Source organism: Tenrec ecaudatus, chromosome 12, assembly GCF_050624435.1.
Source record: "Tenrec ecaudatus isolate mTenEca1 chromosome 12, mTenEca1.hap1, whole genome shotgun sequence".
NCBI lineage: Eukaryota > Metazoa > Chordata > Mammalia > Afrosoricida > Tenrecidae > Tenrec > Tenrec ecaudatus.
In genome coordinates, this window is record NC_134541.1 from 35515187 (window position 1) to 35540090 (window position 24904).

General features: G+C 53.9%; 1 protein-coding gene across 3 annotated transcripts in view; it reads left to right on the forward strand.

Moving 5' to 3' along the window:
- The first annotated feature begins 432 nt into the window (after window positions 1-432).
- The window catches only part of SMOX (spermine oxidase), a 46468-nt gene continuing 21996 nt past the window's right edge, over window positions 433-24904 (forward strand). For all 3 annotated transcript variants that reach the window (XM_075563960.1, XM_075563958.1, XM_075563959.1), the window contains exon 1: window positions 433-583. The gene's annotated coding sequence lies outside the window, so the exon portion shown is untranslated. The remainder of the gene's footprint in view (window positions 584-24904) is intronic.

The following is a 24904-nucleotide window of genomic DNA, read 5'->3' on the forward strand; positions in this document are numbered from 1 at the left end:
AACTAAGATATCCAGGGCGTGAGGAAGCGAAGATGGCCCGGTAGGATAGAGGGAGTGGCCTCTTCCCATCGGAAAGGAAGCCTCGGAGACTTTTGGGTAAACTGAGGTCCAGGTCCTGGTTCTGACCGTCGCCTTGTAGGCAGCCTCGGATTTTCGTTTCACCCAGCACAGGGCGCTCAGGAGGCTGACTGCTTTTCTTCTGGGGAGTAGGGCGGACATTTGGCGCCTAGTGAGGGGACCAACCATGAGCGGACAGGGAAGGGCTCAGGTGAGACAGCGCAGTCCCCAGCGAGCTTCCACGGTCTCCAGCTGCCAGGCTCCCGGCGGCCCGGCCGGGGGAGGAGCTCAGCGAGGCCCCGCCCAGAGGCGGGGCGGGGCGGGGTCGAGAGGACCGGGCGGGGTGGGAAGGGGACGCGAGGCGGAGCGGGGCCCCACACAGGCCGCGGCGGCTGGCTCCTGCCCCTAAGGTCCCGGCGGCGGCTGGAGGAGGAAGCCAGGCGGCTGGAGGAGGAGGGAAGGCGGAGGAGGCCGAGGCTGGAGCGCCACTCGCCGCAGACTGACTTCCCCGGCTCAGCAGGGAAAGGTACCGCGCGCCCCTCTCCGGTTCGCGGCCCACGGGCGCTCGCCCCGGCGCTGGCAGGGGCTGCGGCCGCCCGCGGGAGTGGTGAGGGGCCGGGAGCGGCCCCCGTGGGTCCCGAGGGCTCGGCCGGCCCCGGGCTCCGGCCGCCAGCGCGGCGCCCGGACGGGAGGTTGGGGTGTGCGGCGTTGCGGGGGGCTCGTCGAGAACGGGGGCGCCGCGCCCCCCTCGCTGCTCTGCAGCGAAGCGGAGGTCCAGCCCCGGGCGGCCCGGGTAGAAGACAGCCGGGTCCCCGAGAGCTGTGTGCCTGCGGGAAAGAGCACCCAGGGTGCCCAGCGGGTGCCCTCCGTGGGCGCAGACAAAGCCGGGTGCGGGCGCCCAGCGACGACCCGGGCGGCCCGGAGGGTGGCTACGAAGAGACAGCTGGAATCCAGGGAGAGGCTGCGTCCCTCTCCTTCGGTGCTCTGTGCTTTGGAGGCCTGGAGGCGCGCTTTGGAAGCACGAAGAGCAGCGATCTTGGGAGGGCCCACTAGAGGGTCTGGGTGGGGGTCAGGCTTGGAAAAATGGTAGGGTGGGCTTGAGTGTTCCCTGGCCTGGGGTTGGGCCTGGGTCTTGCTCAGAGCAGGTGGAGGGCCCTTCCAGCAAACCTCCTTGGTGTTGGCCGCAGGAGGGAACATAGGCCTGATGATGGGATGAGCTAGGTGTCAGGCAGGTATGGTGAGATGGGGCCCCTGGCTGTTTGCAGAAAGTGCCAACTGGTGTTACATCCCATGACAGTCTGTGTGGGGTAACTTGGGGCAGCAGGTACCTCCGGTCACTTGGAGTGGGCACGGATAGGGAGGGCATCGGAAAGATGTTCTGTGAAGGCCCTTGCTTCGTCCACCTCTATCCTCCTCCTTCTTGTTAGCGAAGGAAAACCAAATTAAGACCAAATCCACTGCCTTGGCTTCGACCCGAACTCATGGTGACCCTATAGGACCGAGTAGAACTGCTCATAGGGTGTCGGAAACGATGCATCTTTATGAGAGGGGACAGCTTCAGCTTACTCCCTCAGTGGATGTGAACCTCTGACCTTGCCTTATAGCCACCGATGCTGTTGAACCCACAATTCCTGCCACGTGGTAGGATTTACTACCGTCCACCTCACCATTTTTTTTTTTTAAATCAGTGACTTCTTTAGTGTAAGAACAGCTTCGGCTGCCTCACCTCCCATTTTACCTCTGACTTTTTGACCATTCAGGCCCCTCCAGCTGTGACCCCATGTCTCCAGAGTCCCTTATAGCTGGCCTGACCCCGTTGCCTGGACTCTTCAGCCCACTTGACTTGACTTTGGTCCCACATTCCCCCGAAATCAGGCCTTCTTCCACTCCTTGGTCCAATATCTTCATTCTTTTTTTTTCTGGTTTCCTTCCCCTCTCTCCCTGGCGGCCCTTTCTTAGTCTTGTTTGCCAACAAGGGCTTCATGGAACTAAATACTGGAGGGCTCACCCCCCAGCCCCCCGCAATCCCTTTCCCCCTTCCCTTCTACATACATACTCCCTACCCAGCTCCTTCCTTGTGTGTGTGGTCTTCCAAATCAAGTATTATTTCCTAAACACTTAGATTTCACATGTATATGATTTTCATCCTCATGGTTTTAAAGAGCAAATCTTGTCTGGACCCAGCCTTTCTAGCTAGTCACCATAGGATGATTGGTGCCTCAATATCTCACAGATATGAATAAACCTAACCTGGGTAACATAGGACCTTTGGTGGCACCTCCCCAAACAGGATCCATCCCAGGCCTGGCCATTTCTATAAAGATAGACATCCGGTGGCATCAATTCTCTCCTTTCCCACTCTCCTCACACCCGTTCAACAGAAAATCCTTTGAATTTTGTCCCCCTGCAAAGTTTGTTCTCTTACTGCCTCTGACTTCAGGGCCATCGCCCCAGGCTAAGCTGCCATTCTGTTTTGTCTGCACTGCTGCGGTTGCTGCTAACTCTTCTTCCCATGTCTGCACTTGCCCTCCACTGATCCATTTTAATAGAGCAGCAAGAATGATTTAGAAAGAAATACATGAGGTCACCCCACTCCTCCGCAACCTGATGGTTTAGAAGAAAACGAACTTGGGAGTGAAACCTCAAAGCTCTCCCCTGACCCACTGGACCCTCCATGACAGACCCCCCCACCCCTCCAGCCTCACCCTGACCACTGTCCCCTTTGTGCCTGCCCTGACAACCACGCCAAATCACTTGTGCCTCTTTAATACCCTAAGCCTCTACCTGCCCCAGGGCTTTTGCTCATGCTGATCCCTCTGGCCAGAATACTGTAACTGGGCTGGTTCAGTATCTTACCTTTTAGTTCTCAGCTTAAATGTTCCTTGCTCATATGCCTTCCCTAAATACCCAGTCTGGGTAGAGGTTTCCACCCTTTGATATTTTGTCAAAGTACCTGGTTTGCTCTCTTCTCTATGTTCATGCCAGCCCATAACTGCTTGTTTCAGTTGTATGTTTATTTGACTTTGTCAGCTTTTCAAGGGTTGAAAAATTTCCCGGAGAGCCCACTGCTGTCTGTGGAGCAACTCACACACTACCTGGCACGTTATTGATGCTCAGGAAATCTTGAGCCAGGTGGGAAGGTTGGGATCTGGCTAGGCTGAAAGAGGTGGGTACTGCAGACAGCATGGGAGCCCTAAAGTGGCGCTAAGTGACCCCTGAAGATTTTAGTTCTACAAAAACAGTTGCAAGAATCTGAGGTGGCTATTGGGCTCTGAAAAAGGGAAGCGGGGAAGGTCTGGGTGGCTTGAGGACAGGGGAAGCGTGGGACATGTGGAGTTACTGCGGGTCACGGTGGGGTTGAAGAAGAATGGTTCCCTTTGTTCACTGTGGAGGAAACGAACCGAGGCCCCTTCAGTGGAAGGGTGGGCGAGTACATGGTGGAGAACCCCCTAACTTGGGAGATGGTGTGGCCTGGGCAGCCAGCCGGTGAGATTTAGTTTAGCACACTCCCTTAGATGACTGCCAGGAGCCCAGCCCTGGGGCTCAGGGCATTGAGGAGGGGAGGAAACTGGAGCTGAGCGGTCTCACGTAGATCGTGCCCTTTCCCCCACCAACCAAACTCACTGCCACTGAGTCGATTCCAATTCATAGCCACCCGAGAGGACAGGGTAGAACTATAAAGCCCTCTATGGAAGCAGAAAGCCTCATCTTTCTCCAGAGGAGTGGCAAGTGGTTCCGAACTGCTGACCTTGTGGTTAGCAGACCAATGCATAACCACACCACAACCAGGGCTCCTCCATGCCCCTACAGCATTCCTTACTTCCACAGAGGAGGCCACCAAGGTGGGAAGGGAGCTTGACCCTGGACAGAGTGGCCCTCTGAGATGAGTAGTGGGAGAACGGGCTGAATGCCTAGCTGTGGGGTGGGACTGGCATGCCTGGGGGTGCGAACCAGGGGGCCAGCTCATGGGGGAGGTGGAGGGAGAGTAGGCAGAGGGCAAGAGACAGACCAGGGCTGTGGCATAGCATCCTCACAATACACCGAGTGTTCTAAGGATGCAGCAAACATTAATGCTCTTAAACCACTCAATAAAGTAGGTCTTACTCCCATTTTGCAGATGGAAAGACTGAGACACCTTTGTACGATATTGCTCAGTGTCACACAGCTAAGTAGGGACAAAGCCAAGATTGGTGGCCCAGGCAGCCTGGCTCCAGAATGTGGATTCTAACCCACTGCCTTCTGCGTTTCACTCATATACATCCTGCCCGGCTGTGGGCTTCTTAACCAACAGGTGGGTTTTCTTGCCACCTGGCAAGATGTCCGGTTCAGGGTTGGGAACCACCTCGGCTGTAGTGGAGGAACCCCCTGCTTGGAGTGAGAGAGGAGGTGTCCCTGCAGGAAGGACTCCAGGCCTGGGCTGAGTAACGGGGCATCTGGCACAGGTTGAGTGGTCTCTTGTTTCTGCCAGTTAGAGGTACCCCCATTAGAGGTGTCCCACCCCGGTGGGGTCAGCGGTATCTATTTCCCCGGCTTCTTAAGGCCCTAACTGCCCCAGAAGAGGAGAGATGGATGTGACAGGGGCCTGGGTCTAGGATTCCATCTAGACTGTTGTGAGGTGCTTCAAGCATGGCCTTGGGAAACCAGACTTCCCTGGGGGTCTGTGACCTGCAGTGGAAGGCCGTGGCATAGCAGGAGGTAGGCAGGTTAGGGATCAGCATAGATTTCCTTCCTGATGAGAGGTCGCTTGGCACAGGTAACTATAGTTGGCACTTGGTCTGCCGCGCCACTGGGAACACAGGGCACTACCATCTTCTTCAGGAAACCTGAGCGAGTCACACCAGTGTGCAATTTAGCCTGGTGTCCTGGAGGCAGAGGGTCCTGAAGTCCTGCCAGAGGCGAGGATAACATTTCTCACCGGGACACTCCCTCTACCTAACTCAGCCTGGGGAGAAGCCAGGTTGAGCACAGGGTCACGGCTACCCAGCTGCTGAGTCTGGATGTCATGATATAAGGACTTCCCAAGGCCCCGGAGGGACATCGGCAGTTGTTATAGAGGGTGCAGTTGCTTGGGTAGAGCTCACCACTCAGAGAACTGGCTCGCAGCTTGCACAGGTTCTGATCCAGCCAAGTAAGCTCTGGGGTATACGATGCGCTGGTTCAGGGGGGACCATGCTACCTGGAGGGAGGACTTTGATCTGGGTTTGTAGGGACAGGAGCAGGGGGAGTTCAGGTGGGACCTGAACACATGAAGGGGGATGATCTCAGCTCCTGTGGACCTCGTTTTGGTGGTGGTGGGGGTTGTGCAGGGCAGGGAGATGTGTTGGAGAGGGTGAGGGGTTGCAGGAGGTACTTAGCTAGGAGATGCTGCTGCCTGAAAGACATCTGGGTGTCAGGGCTCAGGCTGGGAAGGAGGCAGTGAGTATCAGGCTCTCCCCAAAGCATGGGAGTTGTCTTGGGTGACCGTGCCCCAGGGCGAGTTGACAAGCAGGCAGCACACAGGGGAGCTTATCTCTGCCCACAGCTGAGCCAGACACTGTGGGGAGCCAATCTGGGGTCCACACCCTTCCTGCAGCCAGGATGGGGCCCTGCTGGGGAGAATCACCCTCAGCCATGGCGTCTTCTTTTAAATGCCCTCAAGGTCCCTGGAGCTGCAGAGCCATCATCTGCGTGAGCACTCGCAATAGACGGGTTCTTTTACTGTGGTAAGGGCTCATCCTCCACCCCAATGCCACCTTCCCCGGCACTGGGAATGGGGCATCCTGAATGGGTCTCGACTCTACCCCAGGTGGGCTTCTACAGGCAAAGGTCTGCTCCCCTCTGAGGACCCAGTGCTCGCCTCTGTAAAATGAGAGGCCAGTTTCCTTTCTGAGGGGCTGGGTCCCGATCACAGAGTTTGCTGGAATGATGGGATGGTGGGGGGTAAGGGGTGGGGTGGGGTGCGGGGTGTCGCTGTAGCTTCCTGAGTGGCAACAAGCACATTTTACTTTGGTGTGATATTAACCCTTGCATGCTCGTGACGGAGTAGAGAGAGGGCAGAGTCTGCATGGAAGGACTGCCCAGCTTGCCTTTTTTTGAGGGGTAGAATGTGAGGGTGGTGTCTCCCAAGACTCCTGGTGCAAAGCCTTGAGATCACTGGTTGCTTTTCTCGGACAGTGGCTGTCCCTGGGGGCGCTGGTCCTGGGGCAGTGGCTGTCCCTGGGGGCGCTGGTCCTGGGGCAGTGGCTGTCCCTGGGGGCGCTGGTCCTGGGGCTGTGGCTGTCCCTGAGGGCGCTGGTCCTGGGGCAGTGGCTGTCCCTGAGGGCGCTGGTCAGGCAAAGAGGGTAGCACCCACTCACTCAAAACTCCTGAGCGTGAAATTGATTCTGACTCATAGCGACCCTGTAAGGACTGTATAAAACTATTCTTTGAATTTCCATGCCTGTACATTTTTAGTTTATGGGAGTAGAAAGCCTTGTCTTTTTCCTGAGGAGCGGCTGGTGGCTTTGAACTGCTGACTCTGTAGTTAGCAGCCTAAAGCACCTGCCAGGGCTCCTCAGCTCATCCAAAGGAGGGTGGCAAGGACAACCACTGCCTCTGGGTAGTGCCAAGAAGGACTTTCAGGGGAAGGACTTGAAGTGCTGTCAGACCAAGCTCCCCAAACCCTGCCTCATTGCCATCGACTCTGTTCCAACTCATAGTGATCCTAAAGGGCAGACATAGTAGAACTGCCTCACAGGGTTTTCAAGGCTGTAACCTTTATGGAGGCAGATGGCTTCAACTTTCTACTTTAGAACATCTAGTGGGTCCAAACTGCCGGCCTTTAACTTAACAGCCCAGCACTCTCTGGGGCTCCAAGATGCTCCACAGATCCCCTAAATGGCAGGACTGGGCTGGGCAAGCCCCATGCCTACTGGGCCAGGCTGTACTGAGGAAAGCGGGAGGGGTGCTTTTCTGACAGACGAATCTGTTTGTGAAACCTCAAGGCTACCAGCACCTGTGAGTAGCTAAAATGTATTGTGCACTGAACAGGGAAGAGTCTGTAAATTCACCCCCACCTCCCCTTTGGAGATCCCAAATGCATTTAAGGGAATTAAAAGGGCTCTGACAAGATACATAGAAAAGGAACTATTTCATGTGTCCCAAATGGATCTGACCATGGAAATCTTAAAAACAAAATTACGACTTCCTAATAATATTCCCCCGGCCAGGAAAATGCACACCTGATGCAGAAGGATGTTGCTCACCACGAGCGTGTAAATGTGGGCTCAGTGGGCTGCATGGGGTCAGCAGAGCCAGGGAGGGGAGGCAGGATGGACAGGTGAATGGCTTTCTAGGGGACATGGACTTGGTGGGATGGGAAGCATTTTGACTGTCCCCCAAAGACCAAATTCACTGCCATAGGGTTGAGTCTGGCTCATAGCAACCCTATAGAATGATCCTCGTGGGTTTCTGAGACTGTACTTCTTTAAGGGAGAAGGAAGCCTCATCTTTCTCTCTTGGAGTGGCTGGTGGTTTCAAACTGTTGACCTTGTAGCCCAATGGGGACCGCCAGTGAAAGAAAAGAGCACTGTAGAGGGAGGAACAGGTGACCTGGCAGGGACTTGGATTAGAGCCAGCCCTGAGCTTTCAGATCTACTGGATGGATGAGGAACACTGGTGATACCATGGGTTAAGCATTGTACTGCCAACTGCAAGATTAGTGGATCAAACCCACCAGGTACTTTGTGGGGGGGAAGATGAGGCTCTCTTCTCCTGTAAAGATTTATAGCCTCAGAGACCACAGGGAGTAGTTCCACTCTGTCCTACAGGGTCCCTGTGAGTTGGAATCGGCTTCCCAGCAGTGGGACTCTGGGTGAGTGAATAAGGGACATGGAAGGGCCTGTAGGATCTTAGGGATCTAATATTTGCTGTCCCTGGGCCTATCGTCCTATACCTCCCTGTCATCAACATGTTCTGAAAGTTCTCACACAGCTCTGAATCGACAAGGTTAGCAGAGCAGGGTTGTAATTTCTGCACAAGTATCTAAATTTTCCCTATTCAATGGGATGGAATGACCTCTTTCTGAAGGTGGGCATGACCTTGGAGTACCTGTGGCCACCCTCACTTGTGTGCTGATGTAGTAGGAGGTGGAGGGGAGACACAGAAGGCAGCTGAGAGCAGTGTGCAGCTTGGGCTGGGGTCCTGATTAGATCAGAGGTGCACATACACAGGGGCGGAGTGAGGTAAGGGCCAGGCTGGCCAGCTGGCTTCCCGAGAGAGCTGGAGCAGTAGAGGAGCCTTGTAGACCTAGCCTGGGTGTGGGAGCTGGAGAATCTGGTTGCTGGGCACAGGTGGTGAGAAGGGGACAGGTAGCCTGAGGTCAGGGAGGAGGTGGCAGGCACCTGCTTTGATTCGTTAGGCCAGGCAGGGGGAGATATAGAAGGTCTTTGAGTAAGGCAGCGATGGAGCAGAGCCGTGGTCTAATTAGACCACGGGCCTGGTGTGTAGCAAGAGCAGGTTCAAAGGCTCATGAAACCTCCCTACCCTGTCCATGGCACACCCTCACTGCAACAGTGGTCTCTTTCATAGCTAAAGGTCTGGGGAGAGGTCAGGTTGCTTATATGACCCTTATCCGAGGAACTGAGTCATTTTCCCCAAGCACTAAGAATCTCATCCATGTCACCTTCCTGGAAGCACTGGGTGTCGCAAGGGCAGGAGGTGGTGGTGGAGGGCTCAAAGGGCCCGGCCCCTGCTTCCTTTTCCTTCCCTTCCTGTGGTTGGCAGGGACCTCGGGCCACTGAGGCTGCCCTGCGTGTCCCACGCCACACCTCATTTCCTCCGAAGTGTGAGGACTCTGTGTTTGGGCCCTTGGCGGGGGGTGGGGGGGGGCAAGAGGATTGACATTTCAAACAGTCATGCAGGAGATGCGACTGAGAGGCCTGGGTGGTGAAGCCAAGTGTGTTTTGTCCCCAGCCAAGCGGTGCCCCTTTCTTCCTCAAACAGGAAGAACCCAAGGTTCTTCTTGCACTCTATGCCAGGGCCCGGAGGGTGAGGATAAAGAAAAGCATTGCCTTTGGCTCTGCCTGAGCACGGTGGCCTGGCTGGAGGGTGCAGCTTCCCAGCACCCCCCCCCCCCAGTTCAGATCCCTGTATCCTCCAACCAGTTCTTGCAGGGAGTGTGTTAAGGAAGGCGTAATTGAAGACCCAGGAGGAAAGAGCACTTGAAAATGAGATACAAAGCAGAATAGAGAGCCACACTGCCCCTTGCCAACTTTGTGCCAGGTTCCAGCGGACACATAGTTCCTACCCTCCCCTCACTATCCCATGGAGCCTGCGCTGTGACCCCATTTCACAGATGGAGACAGTGGCAGAGCCAGCAAATGGCATGGCTAGCTCTCGAGCCAGGGCCACCAGGTCTGATGTCCTTCCTTTCCCCACATTCTTCCCAGAGCCTGTCCCCAAACCTGCAGTGGCGTGCATCTCCCACCTACAACCAAACCTCCCCAAACCAGCTTAGCTCAGCAACCCACTTCTCCTGCTCCCAGGAGAGCTGGTAAGAAGTAGACCCTAGTCGGCTAGACGTTAGGGTGCCATGCAAGCAGAAGTCACCCAGCACCTCAAATTGGGCAAACGGTCTCAGCAAGTTTAAAGCCAGGCCTTGAAAGGTTAAGCACACACATGCTTCCTAGTCAGTTTTATTTTGCAATATGAATTTTTAAAGTCACTTACAAAAGCTTTAAGTTAGTCTGGAGAAGGCTTGGAGTGCACTGGGTCCCTTTTGTGGGATGTGAGGAACGATAAGCCTTCTTCAGTCTTCGCATCTTACTAAGTGAATCTGGAGATCCCGCTGTGTCAGGGGCAGGCTGTGGACTCTCTCTGCACCCCCTTTTCATTGAATGATGGGGCTTTTGGGGTGAGGCAAACTACTCTGCACAGACTGCTTAGCTCTGCACTTCAAAAACAAAACAAAAAGCTCATCAAAAAGAAAAAAAATGTCGGGACTGCAAGAATGATAGAATTACAAGAAGGAACCTTTCTCGATTTCAAAAGCTAGTGAGTTAGTAAGTCTCTTTTTGAACTCAACAAAGGGGCTTGGAGAATATGTTTATTGTCCACACTGGGTGCCTTAACTCCGTAGGTGTTTTCATGGATTAAGTCCCAGGCTTTGAGCTCAGGGCCCACGTGCATGTTTTGAAATGAACAAAGCTGGCTTTTCAGCCCAAGTGCCTGGGAAGCAGGCAGGCCTGCCTCAGGGCTGAGCTTAATGGGGAACCCTTGGTTAAGGGCCCCTGCTACTTGCTAGAGGAGTAGTTATCCTTACCTCCTCCTCCTCCCCTCCCCCTGTCCCTCTCCCTCCCTCATGGTTCCAGGAGGGAAAAACCCTGCCAGTGAGAGAGGGGGTGACTGGAGGGAGCCCTGCTCTTAGAATGAATTCCCTTTTACATTGGCAGAAGCAATTAGACCACTGTCCCTATCCCCACTAATGGAGGGGGGGCACCATGATGGTGCGAGGCTGTGGCCTACCACACCTTAGTCCTAGCAAGCTTTGAGCCAGTCTCCTCAGGGCAGGGATACTAGGGTGGCCTACACCTGCTCCCTCCCCAACACCCCCAACCCAAGCACCTGGCTACAAGGGAGGTGGCCTCCTGATGGGTGGCAGTCCTAGGTTTTGGCCATGCAGCTGGCCTGAGCTGCCAGGCTTTGGGACAGCTCCTGGCAACGCCAAGTGCCTGGCACAATGTGTGCAGTGCCAGTTAGTGCGTGTGAGGGAGGGGGCGTGCGGCGGGGTAAGGCAGGAGCAGTGCCAAGCAAGGGCAGTCTCTACGCCGGGTGACCGGGGAGGCTGGATGGGGCCTGAGAACAGGGCAGCAGGTAAGACTAAAGAGATGAGGTGGGGGTTGCTTGGTCCCAGCTCAGCCCCTCCTTCTATCTGAGTGGCCTCCACAGGCCCATGAACCTATAATGGGTGCCAGGGGGATTGTGACTATTCAGTCATGTAACGAATTCAAAGTACCTGGTGTGAGGCCTGGCACAGGAAGGGCTCACAGGTTGGTTAAGGAGCTGGCTGTGGTGGAAATGGTTTGCGCTCAACACCAACGTAAAGGTAGGTGGTTCAGACCCTTACAATGGTGTCACTAAAGAAAGTTCTGTGCCCTCTCATACAGGGTCTCCATGAATCAGAATCGACTTCCAAACAATGGACTTTATCCTGTGCCTGGGATTTTTTTTTGGGGGGGGGTCATTGTGTGATCAGGCATGCCACCTGCCTTGGTTATAACCCCGTGTGAAGCTATAGGAGAGACATTTTTGCAGGCAAATAGTTTAAGCTGGAGGAGACTCTGCTTCCATCCCCCAGAATGCTAACAGCCCAGACTCTGGAAGTTTGGGACAGCTCTAGAGATTTCCATGGAGGTTGAAATGTCTCTTTTGGGATGCAGGTCCCATGCCAGGACAAATGGGTCCAGAGACTCGGGAGAGAATCAGGAGAGGGCTCATGGGAGACCCCCTTCCTCGCAGGACTGGAAGCATCAACAGGCTCTGTGGGGAGTCACGAGGGCCACCAAGGGGGAACTGTGCCTGGCTGAGCTTTTCAGGAGCCTGTTTTGAAAGTGGGTTTGAAAGAGTCCGTGGGAAGTGCTGACTGGGCTCTTTTCCTTCACCTCAAGGGAGAGGGGAGAAGCCTCGTGGTTGGATGTGGGGGGGACCTCTTTATCTGCTGGCTTTCATCTCTGCAGAATGGGTGGGTCTTTGGGGTCAGGGGCTGGGCAGGGCCATGCCATCAGATGGTGCCTAATGAAGTGAAGGCTGAGTGTGTGTGTGTGTGTGTGTGTGTGTGTGTGTGTGTGTTTCCTGGGCTCTAGGAAAGGACTGGGCTCTAGAATCAGTGTGGGGATCCAGCTCCTATCGCAGGTCCTAGGCCAAACTATTAGGCGTCCATAGCTCCTCTTTCCTGCCTCACAGGCTTGCCATGAAGGGCAAAGGGCAGCCAGTTGACACAGTTGGAATTTGTCAGGGTTTGTCCCAGCGTGTCATGACTGGTCACCCAAGTCATCCTGACCCCGCCCTACCCTTCACTCCCACATCCTGCCATTTCTCTGATCCCTCCTGCCGCGGTCACTTCCTCTGCTCAATGCCACCTCCCTAGCAGTGGCATATCATCCCACCCAGGAGCAGTCTCTCCATTGGCACGGCCCCTGCTCCAGCTTCAGGGGGGAGTGATTTGCCAGCCAGCCTGGTTTGGTTCCCCTCTGGCTCCTCGCTTGGCCTGGCTCCCAGAGAGTCCCTCCGGACCTCCTCTTTGCCCACAGGGCTTTGCTTTGTGTGTGTGTCACTTTCCCCAGGGGTGGGGGGGGGGGGTTCTATCCCTGAGGGCAGGAGGGAGGGGCAGAGGCAGTAAACATTTTTGAATGAAAGAATGACACACCTGCTGGTGCTTCCTCCTTGCCTCACATCACGTAGGCCTCATTTTTCTGTCTCATACCTGTCTGTATTTTTGCTTCCCACCTGCTGCCCCTGCGGCTGCCCTGGGCCCCACCCCAGCTTCTCAGCCTTCAACCGTGTCTCGGGATGCCTCCTCCCCCAACGCTGGCCTCCACACTGCTCGCACTGTTTGCAGTCTGCTGTGTGGCCATCCTGCTGCCCCGCTGCCCTTCTCTGGAGGGTTGAGGTGGTGCCTGCCAGGTCTATGCCTCACAGAGAGCTGGGCCATGCAGGCAGGCCTTTGCCTGGGCCTTGTCAGCTCAGGAGGGGCTGGGGTAGTCCTCAGGCTACTAGGAGCACTTCGGTAGGGCTGGGGTAGGCCACACAGGGTCGTGTGTGTGTGTGTGTGTGTGTGTGTATGTGAGTATGTACCCTCCGTGGTGGTGGCAGCGAGGCCTATGGGCTTCTGAAAGGGACAGAAAAGCGGTAGCTTTGGTTTTCACGAATTTAGAGCATTGACCTTGTAAGAGGAGCCTTTGCACATCTGTGGAAGTCTTCTCCAACTCTTCTCTCCACCCCCATTAGGTGGCCCTCCCCTCGCCCTGTGTCATCACAACCCTTATCCCTGGCTGTGCCTAGTGGGGGTCGGGGTCTCCTGCAGCAGTAGGCCTGCGTCTTAGGGCAGACAAACACAGGCCGCCTGTATTACACAAGACCTCTCCCAAGCCCCCAGCCCTCTCCTCGACAGACTCAGTCCCGGCAGGAGTGAGGCTGAGCAGACCTTGGAGATACAGGGAGAAAGGGATGCCGAGCTGAGATGCTCACATGAAGGCTGGCCAGTATAGGAATGGTGATGGGCAGTGCTCTCTGCCCCCTCCTCCCCCAAACTGACCCCGACAGGTCTGGGCTGGTCAGGAGCTGGCTGGCTGGGGGTGGCACTGTGTGGTGGTTGGTGGTGGTGCTAGCTGCTGATGGGTCTGGCGACTCACAGTGGGCTGAGATGCTGCCACAGCCAGCAGCTGCGCTCCAATCATTCTGATCCCTAAGGTTCTCATTGGCTGATTTTCTGAAGTGGATTGCCAGGCCTTCATTCTGAGGCCATTTTAGTCTGGAAGGTCCACTGAAACCTATTCAGCATCCCAGCAGCTTGCCACTGCCCTCTGACCAACAGGGAGAAGCTGTGCAGGAGGGGCAGGCTGGAAATGGAGCCCAGCTCTCCCACAAGGAGGGGAGAAATCATCCTCTGAACGGCCCTTTTGAAAAATATCCATGCTCAGCCCCAACCCTGAAGACTCTGGCTTAAACAATCCAGGGTCAAGTCTCGGTATATTATAAAAACCCCAGAGTTATTTTATTCTAAGAAATCTGGGTGTGACTTGGGTATTGATATTTCCTAAAAATCACCAGGTGAGTGTATTGGATGGGCTCCTGGGCTGTGTAAGAGGGAGGCACTGGCTGGATTGCCCCCTCCTTCCTTCCTCTGCATTTTCGGGATGAGGAAGATGAGGCTGGGGAGAGGATGTGGGGTATGCCTAGGGAATTTCCTCAGCAGGAGAGAATTACTGATTGGATTACTGATCTATTGCTATGTAATAAATGACCTCCAAATTCAGTTAGTTAAAACCATGAGAAAGAAGAACCCCTTGTTTGGAGCTGTGGTTGTCAGCTGTGGTTGTCAGCCGTGGCTGTGTGTTAATATATGAGTTGGTTGTGTCATGCGCCCAGGTGTTTCAGCCTGTACATGCGCCATGCTGTTCTCAATGGCCGGGATTTCTTTCTTTGTTTTTCATGCTTCTTTCTTTTTTTCCTGGACTATATCTTTTTGTTGTTGTTATGATTTTTCCCTAACAGTTTTATTGGCATATGATTTACATACCATACAATCCAGTAGTTCAATCCCATCATGGAGAGTTGTACAGTCGTCACCGCAATCAGTTTTGCACATTGTCTTCATTTTTGTCACCATCCTCCTTAGCTCCCCATTCCCCCCGCCCCCAACCTCCCCTGTCTGACTGACTCCCAAGGAAAGGGCTGATCCTGCTAAAGTAGAGTGCCAGGTCTTTCTTCTCAGGAACCAGTGACTGAACTTGAGTCACCAACCTTTGGGTTAACTGCCAAGCGTGTCAACCGCTTGCACACACCTGGGCCTCTGAAATAACAATGCACGTTTGCGGGGCCTCCAAAGAGTGCTACGAAGATTCCACGATGTTTTCATTCTTCCAGGAACTTTTTGCCACCCCACCCCCATTATCCTCATGGCTTCAATGGATCAGGAATGTGGAAGCAGTTTAGATTGGTCCAGTTTGGGGGCTCTCAGGGTGGTGTAGTCAGATGTTGGCGGGGCTGCAGCCATCTGAAGGCTTGGTTGGGGCTGATGGATCCACTTCCAGGGTGGTTTCTACATATGCTTGCTGGCAAAGATGGTTTGGCCTTTACCAGATGCCTCAGTTGTTTGCCACGTGGGCCTCTCCATTGAAGTATTTGAGTGGCCCCGTGACATGGTGACTGGCTTTCCCAGAGGAAGCCGTCCAGGAGAGCAAGAAGGGAGCAACAGTGCCTTTTATGACAGACTTGGAAGCCACTGAACCAAGTTCACTGCCATCCGATAGTGAAACCTGACTCATAGTGATAGAACAGCGGAGAACTGCCCCTGTGAGTTTCCAAGACTGGAGCCCCTTAAAGGAGTAGAAAGATGGAGCTCTGTCTTTCTCCTGAGGAGTGGCTGGTGGTTTTGAACTGCTGACCTTGCAGTGAGCAGCCAGACGTGTAACCACTCCATCCCCAGGACTCACCACATTCTATGGTTACTGTAATCCTCTGTTGGTTATCTGGGCCAGCCTGGGGGGAGGACAATGCTAGGATGTAGGTGAACACCTGGAGGTAAGGACCATTGAAAGCCATCTTAGAGGCTGGTAATCACACAGATTGTCTACTTGCTGGACTGCTAACCTCAAACTCCTTGTCCTTAGGTTTTAGGACTACTGGAAAATGGGGTAGGCCATCGCTTGAATCCCGTTCTCTCCTTGTCATCAGATCTTAGCAGTGTCACCATAGCAGGATGGGATGCCTTTCTCTGAGCTAGAGGTTGTCAGGCAGAGGATCCGTGACCTTCCTACTGGCTGGACTTTTCCCATCCTCATTCCTATCTGGTCTCCTGACCTCCTTGTGGTGGCCTCAACTTGTGTTCACACTTGGGCCGGTAGGAAAATAGAACCACCATTCCTGCTTCCTTCTGGCTCTGGGCTAAGCTTTCTGCATAAATACACCACCACACCCAGCCCTGTGGGACAGTACTCTTTTTCCCCCACTTCACCGATAAGGCCATTCAGATCATAAGTGATGGCAATTATTCCCACAGGTACTCAAAAGCAGGTGCTTTGACCCCAGGTCCCGTGTGGTATATGGTGTCCTCCCAAAGAGAAAGCTATTTATTAAGCTGGGTGACCAGGAAGTGTACTTTTGTGATTGGGCATGTGTGTAAAAGAGAGACAGGCATCTCTCTGGGGCTCTCCGAGGGCTCTGGTGACTTGGGCACCTCAGAACAGGGGAGTTTCTTTCTTCTTCCTTCTCCCCATCTCAGCCCCTCCTGCTCCACTATAGTGAAGGAGGCTTTGGGGAGGTGACACTTGGGGGCACAGCCATCTAGGCCCCTAACAAAGCATTATACCCATCAGAAAGACTCTACGTGTATGAAACCCAGGATGGGTGAATCTATAGACAGTAAGTCGAGGAATGGTTTCTTGGAGATGTGGCAGAGGAGACTGGGGTAAAATGAGACGCTAATAATGAGTAACCGTAAAGGAGAAATGTTCTAAAATTGATTGTGATAATGACTGCATAACTTCTGGATATGATTGAACTATTGAATGTGTGGATTATGGGCCAATGAAACTGTTTTAAAACAAAGCAAAACAACAACAAAGAAAGAAAGACCCTACTCTTCCTCTGCCTTCCTTTCATGCTTTCCCCCCTCTTCTTCACCCAAGCTCCATGTCTAGCCTGAGGCCTGGGGCATGTGGTCGGTCCCTGGGCCTGTCACTGCTGAAACGGCCTTTTGCTTCTTTAAGGGCCAGAGTGCCGAGCAACCAATCTGGTGATCTGTGTGCCTGTCTCCTTGTGACAACAGACCAGCCACTGGCCTGGGAGGGGTGAGGGGAGGCGGTGCTCATATCCCGCAGCGCTCCCCTTAGAGTAAAGGAGGGGCCAGATTGCTCACCTCTCGATATCCTGCCCACTGGTATGTGCAGGAGCTGTGCTCTCTGCACCCCTGGCTCCCATCTGTTGGCCAAGGGCTGCTTTCTTCCATGTAGCACTGGCCCCCAAGACCCCCCTGTACCCGTTCTTTCTGACATCGGTTTACAAAGTCCTTTAAAAATGTGCTCTCAGGACCTGCTATGTCTGGTTGTGTGGAAGAGATGGGGCAGAAAGCAAAGGCATTGTTGAAATCGCCTTTTCGTGCGTCAAGGAAGTTCGAGCCTCTTTCTCACATCTGCCTCTGTGTGTGTGTGTGTGGCAAAGTAGAGTGTTCTAGAACAGGGTTTAGTGAATGAGGCTACCATCTCTGTCCCTTGGTGGGTAGAGAGCCAAGTCAAAGTGTGTGTGTGTGTGTGTGTGTGTGTGTGTGTGGCGGGCGGGCAGGGGGGGGTTTCCCAGAATTTTGAAGATCAGGCATGCACACCTGTGGGCAGTCCAATGCCCAGGGTAAGGCCCAGTCTGATGTGAGTATTGGGGTCAAAGCTGAACTGGATTCTGAACACAACTCAAGCCTGAGCCCATCTCTTAGAGAAACTTAGTGCTGAGCCCACGGAGAAGTGGCCCTGCCCTCTCCAGTTGCTCTCTGTGAGTACCTTCCGGCCTCCTTCCCCTCCACGGGGCCCTCGCTGGGGCAGACCTTTCCCTGGACTGTCTGATCGAATCCTACCCGTCTCCACCAGGCCGGTGGGAAACTTTGAAGACTAAAGAGGTCAGCTAAGCATGGGTTGGGGTTTAGACGGGTGCACCCAGGCAGTGGGTACAGATGCTGGGTGGGCCTTTGGGGTAAGAGGTCAGAGGTGGGCCCAGTGAGGCCAGAGAAGAGAAAGCACTACTAGTCTAGGGTCACATGGCAAAGGAGCGACAGAGCTGGATTCTGAATCTGCAGCTGGGCGCCTGGGCCCGTGTCCCCTCCCCTCCTGTCTCTGGGGGCTTCCTGTTCACTCCCACCCCCCCATGCTTATACCCCCTTGGACCCGGATTGTGGCTAGCTCAGCAGTCCTGCTTCTCACTTCCTGGTTGGTCTGGGTGAGCAGGGCTAGGTGGGGAGGGGTTTGAGCCCAGCCCTTCCCTAGGGTTGAGGGGTGGGAGGAGCCTCACCCACAGACACAGAGCCCCTTTGTCTGGGCGGCTGTGTGAAGCAGCTGGTCTGGGATGTCTTGGTGGTTTTCACATTTGAAGAATAATTGCATTGTCTGGGGGGCTGCGGGAATCCAAATCCCTCGCCAGACCTGCCAGGCTGTCCAGAGAGGTTCCCTGGACCAGCCCCAGCCTCCGTTGCCCACCCCCATCCCTATTCCATGATGGAAGCCTGAGGCAGAGAGGGGCCCCTCCAAGCGCCCAGAGGTGGTGGGGCAGCCCTTCATAGGTATTAGGCCTCGGCATTGGGAGGAGAGGTGTGCAGATCCCGAGGCTGGTTGAGTGGGTAAGGGCTGTACTTTCACTTGCTAGCTAAGGGCACCCAGAGCCCAGGCCAGCACTCCTTCCTTCTGTTCCGGGAGCAGGAGCGGGGCAGCCTGGCTGGTTGGCAGGATTGGGCCTCTCTGGAGTGCATCAGCTCATAGAGCCCCTGAACCCAAGGGGTGGATGAGGTGAGGTGAGCCAGGTTGGTTCAAAGCCCTAATTAGGGTCTTCTTCTTCCCCTCTGGGAAATGAGCTCATATATTCAGGGTTGACATTAAGGAAAAACAGAAAAACAAAAACGGGATTAGCTTGTTGTATTCAAAGAGGAACCCGAGTTGAGGGGGGTTTTGTCACTTGGGAAGGAAGGCTTTGGCCGGGAAGGGTATGGGGTTCTGTGGAGCTTGGATGCTGTGGAAGTGTTTATATATTTGGTGGCTTACCAGAAGGTTGGAGGTTCAATCCACACAGAGGCATCTTGGAAGACAAGCTTGGTGATGTAATTCTGAAGACACACCATTGAAACCCCATGGAGTCGAGCTCTGTTATGATCCACATGCATTGCCTGGAGTGCGGAAGTGGAGCCATTGTTGGGGAGGGGAAAGCCCCACAGATTTCTGGGTGAGGACCACAGGGCTCTGGAGGAAGGGCACCCCAACCGCGATGGGCCGTTGACCCTCCTTGTGGTTCTCTCACTGGCTTTGAGGGTCCACTCTGTGAGGAGCACCAGCCTATCACCAGGCTAGCCTGGAACGTTGGTCCTCCTCAGCGATTGTGGGGCTGCAGCCCGGGGCAGTAGAGAAGGGGATTTTCTGTGGGAGATGCCTACATTTTGAAGAAAAAAACCAGTGCAAGGAACTCCCATTCCAAGGTGTTTGTTGCTCAGGACCCACGGGAGCAGGCCTTGCTGGTGGCTCGAGCTACACAATGTCGCACAATGAAGGAGTAGTCTGTGCTGTGCTCAGAGAGCCCGGGACCCTGATGTGAGGAGGAACAGTGCCCCGAGGCCTGCAGACCCCACAGTTGGGTGGAATTGGAGTCTGCATGTGCTTGGGGACGAGAGCAGTTGTGAAAATTGAAGCCAGAGGGGTCAGCGGGGTCCTGAGGGTTGATAAACTGGGAACTCTCTCCTGTGTTCCACACAGACGCTCAATGAATTGTTGGGTTTCCTTCCCTGGCCCATGAGAGACCAGGTCATGCTTGTCTTTGAGAGGGCAGGTTGAGACTGGGGCAAGCTGAGCAGCACTCTCTGTCGACCCGGTGGAGAAGCTAAGGGGAGGGGTGGCAGTGCTTCGGGCTGTGGGGTTGGCATGCTCTTCCATTGAGAATGCCTTGGAGCTGCGGGAGTGCTTAGTGCTCCAGCAGCGGAAAGCACAGAAGGTTTGTGGTGTTTCTGGTTCTGTTCTGGCATTTCCAGGAGGTCAGCAGAGTCAGATCTTGGAACACCAGAAATAGATCGTGTTGCCAGAATTTGGTAATTAAGAGGATACTTGTTGGGCTTGGCGTAAATCTCTGCAGGTGATGAAATGAAATTGGTGGTGGCGGGCAGAGTGCCGAGATGGCAGCCAACACAAAGCTTGCCTGTTCGTGCCCTCTGCAGCCCTCAGCCATCCATCCTTGGCAGCCGCCCTGCCGCGTGGGACAGGGCCCCATCTTCCCTCCCTGGCCTCTTTCCTTCCCCTGCTGAGTTCCTCCTTCTGTTTTGACTTCTTGGCAGGCTCTGTCAGGGCAGTGCTGGCTCTGGGCAGCAGGGGGAGATAGTGGTCTGCAGGCCAGGGAAGTGGGGAGCAGTGGTGTGGGGGGCATTTTGAATCTGGGTGTGGGGGGCACTCATGCTGCTGGCCTGATTTCCTGACGCTACCAGGCATGACCTGCTAGGGGACATGGGAGGCAGGAGCAAGTGGGCCCTGGCACAGGCACTGGGCAGGGAGCCCCAGAACCCCCCTCCCATTTTGCCAAGAAGGCTAGTGTCTGCTGCCCTCAGCGCCCGCCCCTGCCTGGCTGAGCCAGCATTTTCTTTTTTCCTTTATCTGCTCAAAGAGTACAGGGTGTTCTGTTTTTCCTGTGCATACAGATCAAGGAGCGGATGTTATTTCTTTCTTTTCGAAGGCAAGAGAAGGACAGGCAGGGCCCTGAGGAGAGCCAAGTATTTCTTCTTCCGCTATCAGTGTTTTCTCATTAAAAAAAAAAATCAAATAATCCTAAAGGGAAAGTAAAAGATGCCACAAACCAACAGAAACCAAGTTGCTGCCACCTTGACCGCCCCTCTCTTCATCCACTCCCTCCTTCCACCTCCAGATTCTTCACTCACTGCCATTGATCAATACTGACTCATAGTGACCCCTTGTGGGTTTCTGAGACTGTTACTGTTTACGGGAGTAGAAAGCCCAGTCTCTCTTTAACAGAGCTGAAGGTGGTTTTGAACTGTCGACCATGTGGATCGCAGCCCAACAGGTAACCATTCTACCACCAGAGATGCACCTGGAGATAGCAGTGTCAACCAATCCACGTCAGCAGGTAGCTGGCCCCTAGCCCACAGTAGCTAGGTTCTGGAGGTGGTTCTCTCAACCCCACCCCCCACCTTGTGCTGGCTTCCTGGGCTGAGATGGGGGCTGGGGGCAGATGCCTCTTCTCTCTGTTCTTGGTGGGCCATGGGGACTTCTCTAGCTTCTTGGGGATACCAGGGATTGACAGGGCCCATCTGGACAAAGCCAGTGCAGGGACACACTGCGACTAGCTGTAGCTCCTCTGAGGATATGGGGTACAGGTGCCTGATGCTACCCTTGCTTATCTGCTGCACCTCCGTGTGTCCATGGCTGCGTGTGCCCTGGGTCTTTGAGACATTACACTAGAAGTTGGGGGTCCTCCCTGTGTTTGTCCTAGAGACAAGCCACCTCACCTGTCTGTGTTTGCCACAAGCCACTCCTGAACTCTGTTACCAAATTTAGCTTTATATATATTTTTTATGAATCATTTTATTGGGGGCTCTTACAGATCTTATCACAATCCATACATCCATCCATTCTGTCAAGCACATTTGTATCTATGTTACCATCATCATGTTCAAACCATTTTCTACTTGAGCCCTTGATATCAGCTCCTCATATTCCCCCCTTCTCCACTCTCCCTTCTTTATGAACCCTTGATGATTTGTAATTCCCCCCCCCCCCATGTCTTACACCTACCTCTGTCTTCCTTCACCCACTTTTCTGTTGCAAAGTTAGCTTTACCATTTATCATCACTCCCGAGGTTTTGGAAAACACGAGTCTTGTGACATCCACAGAGGGCCCTGTTTAACTGTTGCTGTCCTGTAGTGAGGACCAGCTGGCAGAATACTGGGACTCCAGGCAGCCAGGAAGTTCAGGGGACCCTCCTACTGGGCTGGCATGCCAGCATTCTTGTCCCTGCACCAGCTTCCCAGGCAGCCCCTGCCTGGGTTTTCAGAGGTAGGGCCCGGGGAGTTCTGCGATGGGGATTCTGGGGGAGCAGCTGGGCTGTGTCATCCAGTGGCACCCTGTGCCCTAGGGAGCTTTTAGAGAGGGCGTTCTCCCAGTGAAGTTTGGGAGTGTCTATAACCGCAGTGTATAGAAGAGGTCGTTTTAGGGCAGGGCTCTGGGGTGGGGTTGAAGCCAGGACATCAGCCTGTTGACAGAGCAGCCACCCCCCCTGCAGCCAGGGACTTGGGGGCGGGACAGGAGTCGCCACGTCGCTGTCTGTCTGTCTGCAGTCTGTCTGTCGGTCCCAGGGTGCCCGGCAGTGGTGGCGTCAGTGCAGTTGGCACAGGGCCCTCCCAAGCACGCCCGCCAGTGTTTACAAACCTGACTCAGCACCCGCCGTGTGCATCGGGGGCGGGGGCCCTGGCGGCTGCAAGGGGCCGTGTCCCTGCCCTCTGCTCCCTTCTCCAGCCACCTGTGTAGGCGCCACATCCTCACCTCTACATTTAGTCCACCGGAGGGAGAAGGGGGGAGGCAGGGGGTGGATCCTCACCTCTACATTTAATCCACCGGAGGGAGAACGGGCCGGGGGGGGGGGGGGGTGGTGGACGAGGAGCCGGGAGAAGAGGGCTTGACACCAGGCCTTTGGAAGGGAGGCCCCCGCAGGGTGCAGAGCGCCCCGTGGGAGAGCCGAGGCCACGCCCAACCTCCGCGGGGAGCCACTGCCCCTGAACCCAGACCGCGGAGCTTCTGCCGCCGCCCTGCGCCCTGGGCCCCAGCGGTGGGGGTGTCAGCAGCCCTGGAGGAGCCCCGGTGGCCCAGCGGGTTAAACACTGGGCTGCTAGCGATTCTCACCCCCCAGACCCCGAGTTTTGGGGTGTTAACTGCTTCTGAGACGCCATGGAGCCCGTTACCCTGCCCTGCTGTCGGGTCTGGTCACGGTGGGTCCAACTGGACTCCAGGGCTGTGAGAGTTTGGCTTGTTTGCCTGGTTTTGAGGTGGTGGGACCCCAGGGCCGTTATTCTTGCCCGTGGCAGCGCCAGAAGCTAGCCCAGGGGTTGCAGGTGGGAGGTGTGTCAGCCCGAGCGACTTTTGAAAAGAAGACGGTGACAGAGGGCGCAGATCCAGGCTCCGGGGTCAGACTTGGATTTGTGGCAAGGAAGTTGAACGTTGGCGGTTCTCACACTGCCTTTCCTTCCCCCCACGCCCGAGAGAAGCAGGCAAGACTGATGACATCGTTTTTACAGAAGTGTAACTTACGTAGAATCCCGTAAATCGCACAGATCTTAACTGTACAGCTCAGCAAATCTTCATCTCTCCGCAGCTGGGTAACCACCCCTCAGATCAAGATAGGGAGCATTCTCCACACCCTCGAACTTTCCCTCCTGACTCTTCAGAGTTTAACTTCTCTTTTGGCTTCTATCATCAAGGACTTGTCTTGTGGCCTCTTAAGAACGTCATGTAAATGGAGCCATACACCGGGTTTCTTTTGCTCAATATAACACCTCAGAGTACATCAGTCCTTGTTGTTGTGGAAGAGCCTTATGTAAATAAGGAGCCCTGATAGCACCTGGCTGCTAGCTTCAAGGCTGGTGGTTTGAACCCACCAGTCCATACTCTGGGAGCAAGTTGAGACTGTCTGATTCACTAAATATTTACAGTTTTGGAATCCTACATAGGGTCACTATGAGTTGGAATTGACTCAGTGGCAGTGGAGTTAAATGTATATATGTATATATTTAAATCCACTGTGTACACACACACATACATTACATACGTATATACTATCAATAGCATACCCTATTTATTGATCTTCATGTTGATGGGCATTTTGGTTGTTTCCAGTTTGGGCTATCATTGAATAAAACTGTTGTGAACATTCTTTTTATATAGTTTTATTGACATATACTTCACATATCATATAATCATTCAATCATATTAAGAAGATTTGTGCAGTCATCACCACAGTCAGTTCCAGAACATTTTTGTCTAATACTCATTGCTGTTAGCTCCTCATCCTCCTTTACCGTGCCCCCGTCCAATTATGGTCTCTATAGATCTACCTATCCTCGATTTCTTTTTTTTAAAAAATATTTTATTAGGGGCTCATACAACTCATCACAATCTATACATACATCAATTATGTAAAGCACATCTGTACATTCATTGCCCTCATCATTTTCAAAGCATTTGCTCTCCACTTAAGCCCTTGGCATCAGGTCCTCTTCCCCCCCCTCCTTCCCTGTTCCCCCCTCCTCATGAGCCCTTGATAATTTATAAATTATTATTTTGTCATATCTTGCCCTGTCCGAAGTCTCCCTTCACCTCCTTTTCTGTTGTCTGTCCCCCAGGGAGGAGGTCACATGTAGATCCTTGTAATTGGTTCCCTCTTTCCAACCCACTCACCCTCTACCCTTCCATTATCGCACCCCTGGTCCTGAAGAGATCATCCGCTCTGGATTCTCTGTGCCTCCAGCTCCTATCTGCACCAGTGTACTATCCTGGTTTTCATAGACAAAAACGCCCCACACAAAATAAAACACAAATCATGCAAAACCACACACAGTAAACAAACAACAACCCAATAACAACAACAAGACAAAACATAGAAAAACCTCATGCGAAGAGAAAGCAGGAAATATTAAAACCTGAAACAACTTTAAAATGGGTCAAGAGGGAGATCAAACGATAAGGCATTGGTTTTAATAACTGTGTCTGCTGTAATTGACGTCACAGTGCTGCCTGTCTGATAACAAGGCTATTCACAGCCCTCGGCTGTGGCAGAGGGGCGTCACCAGAGGCTTACTCCATGTGGGGACCCTGCCAATGGGTCTGGATCTTCCAGTTGTCCATAGCCTCTGCAAACTGGATATGACTGTGAACATTCTCTAACATGTCTACTTGGTGGGCTATGTCCTAATTCTCTTGAGTTCATAGAAATGGGATCGTTCTGTCCAGGCAAGGTTATGTTCAGCTTTAATTAGATGTGGGTGACAGCTTTGTATACACCCCTGACCACTGCTGAGCAGCCACCTTCCACCCAAAGCGGCTCCCCTACTTTTAGATACTGGCTGGGAAGAGACTGCAGCTTTTGCCATGCCATTGAAACTTCAGCAAAGGCCTCCAGGATCTAAACTACTTGTCCAGGAAGGAGCAGGGACAAGCTCAGGGCTGAGTGAACTGCTCCCCCCCCCAAAACCCCCAGGAAGATCCCCAGACACCTCAAGCCCTCCTGGCCACTCTGAGGAGAAAAGAGTAGGTTCTGACTCCCTGGCCAGCTCCTCTAGCCTGGCGTCTCTGAGCAAGCTGGCTTAATGTAACTGTCAATTTGATGTCTGGTCTCTGGTACCATGGGTTCTCACCGTCGACTGTGTCCTTGGCT